The 2,500-nt window shown below is 41.4% G+C and overlaps 1 protein-coding gene across 4 annotated transcripts in view; it reads left to right on the top strand.

Annotated features, from left to right (window-relative positions):
* LOC122263247 (uncharacterized) overlaps positions 1–2,500 on the top strand; it is a 104,149-nt gene that overhangs the window by 89,657 nt on the left and 11,992 nt on the right. The window lies entirely within an intron of this gene.

Here is a 2,500-nt window from a genome sequence, read left to right as displayed (position 1 = left end):
CTTCCATCTCCCCTCCCCTATCTTCTCTCTTTTCTCCTCTCCTTTTCCTTCTCCGCTCTCTCCTCTTCCCTCCTTCTTCTCCTCTCTTCTCTTCCCTCCTCCCCCTCCTCTCTTCTCTTCCCTCCTCCCCCTCCTCCCACCTCTTCCCTCATTCCTCCTCTCTCTCCTCTATCCTCTCCCTTCATCCTCCTCCCTCCCCTCTCCCCTCTCCCCTCCCCTGCCTCTAATAGACGGCCATTTCTGCTGGTCTTGTTCATGTCACGCGGGCATGTCACTGTCGTGTTCTATGTCAGGGGATGGGAGGAGCAGGGGTGCCAACTAAGCAGTACTTGTCAGGGCTACCAATTTTCAAGTAATGATATTGACACAGATGAAACTATGTGCTGCTTTTTTTTTTTTTTTTTTGCTTGCTTGCTTGCTTGTTTTATATTTTCTTGTTTATGTCTATAATTGTTTTTGATAACCGTGTGGGTATTATTTTTTATTAAGATATACTGATTCTTTTTTTTTATCTCTTTATTATTTTCTTTTTTCCTAATCTCATGATTTACAAGTCAGTCTTAAAAAGCAAGACTCAACACATGAATCTATATTCTCCTTATTATTCATTACTTGAGCTCGCTGTCCCGTTAGTAAATAAACAAAGATCTCACCCGGGCAGCATCTCCGGGCTCTGGCACCGTAGGCTGGCACCTCCACGTGCACGCCCGACCTGCCAGTGCCTCGTGGTCGGGGTGCCATTGTCGGTGCCGCCCTGTTTGTTGACACTCCAGCGGCGGGGTCTTTGAGGGCAGGGGAGGCCCGGCAACTTACCTCCCTGTGTCCATCTCCCGTGTCGCCCTTACCCTGCTTTGTGTCTCTCTTTCTGTCTCTCTATCTATCTATTTATCTCCCTATCTATCTCTATCTCTATCTATCTGTCTCTATCTCTATCTATCTATCTATCTCTCTCTCTATCTCTATCTCTATCTCTATCTCTACCTCTATCTCTATCTATCTCTATCTCTATCTATCTCCACCTCTCTCTCTCTCTCTTTCTCTTTCTCTCTCTCTCTCTCTGTCTGTCTGTCTCTCTCTCTCTCTCTCTCTCTCTCTCTCTCTCTCTCTCTCTCTCTCTCTCTCTCTCTCTCTCTCTCTCTCTCTCTCTCTCTCTCTCTCTCTCTCTATATATATATATATATATATATATATATATATATATATATATATATATATATATATATATCGCTCTCTCTCTCTCTCTCTCTCTCTCTCTCTCTCTCTCTCCTCTCCTCCTCTTTCTCTCTCTCCCACTTCTTCTCTCTCTCCTCTTCTTCTCCACTCTTTCTCTCACCCTCTCTTGCTCTCTTTCTCTCCTCATCATCTCTTTCTCTCCTCCTCTCTCTGTCTCTCTCTCTTTCCCTGTCTTTAATTACCAACCTTTACTCTCTATGTAATCTCCCTGGGAAGTTACATAATACTTTGAGCTCCATCCCGTATTTTTTCTCCATCTCCTCCTTATTATTATTATTATTCTTTCTTGTTTTGTGGAACGTACGCTCACACCCTGACGGGTCCTCTGCATCGTGACTTGCATTTCATTCATTACTTTCCCTTCTAAGATAGTCTGCTTTATTTTCCACGCTTTCATTCACACTTTCTTCCTCAAGTCCCCTGTTTTATTGACTTCATTAATTTCTTTTCTTTATTTTGTGTCTCATTTCCCCTTCCTTTACTCGTGCTCTGTGTCTTCTTCCTTCCAGTTTTACCTTGCTCTTCCTTTCCCCTTGTTTCTTTACTGTCTTTTATCTTGCATAAGTAAAGATGATTTTCGTCTGTGATACTTTTGTACATTTTTTTTATTACAATTTTATATTTGTATATTTATTATTATTATTATAATAATAATAATAATTATTATTATTATTATTATTATTATTATTATTATTATTATTATTGATTTTAAAGCATTAGAGATGTGAAACTAAATGTAACTTGTTTATGTTTGTATGTGTGTGTGTGAATGTGTGTGTGTGCATACGTATATGTGTGTGCTTGTGTCTTCTTATATGCATTTCAACTTCTGAACAATATTCAGCACATCTCAATCACAATATCCCGAAAAAAAACGAAACCATAGCAAACGAAATACGAATCACATGACAGCTCCTCCTCGGCGCTTCCCGCCACCGCCTCTCAGAGCCATCTAGCGGCCGGAGGAGGAAACGCCGCGGCCGCTCAGCTGATAATGGATTTCTTGTAATGGCGACCCTGTGAAGGTGCCGCCATCAAGGAGCTTGCGGGGATCTCGAACTCTCTCATATCACAGACGGAGGACGGAGAAAAAAACTGTTAAAGAGAAAACCATTTACACCTATTTGGAAATAGCTTTTGATGTTTTTATACATGTAATTAGCGCTCTTAAAGGGTAGGTCTTGGATACACTGACATCTAAGAACTTGCAAGAATGTGACAGGAAACTTGACTGATGTTCAGACTGTTTATCTTATTCCTTCGTCCG

The sequence above is a fragment of the Penaeus japonicus genome, unplaced genomic scaffold (assembly GCF_977035675.1).
Source record: "Penaeus japonicus unplaced genomic scaffold, GWHDUDI00000001_assembly GWHDUDI00000011, whole genome shotgun sequence".
Taxonomy (NCBI): Eukaryota; Metazoa; Arthropoda; class Malacostraca; order Decapoda; family Penaeidae; genus Penaeus; species Penaeus japonicus.
This window is presented reverse-complemented; position numbering and strand designations above follow the sequence as displayed.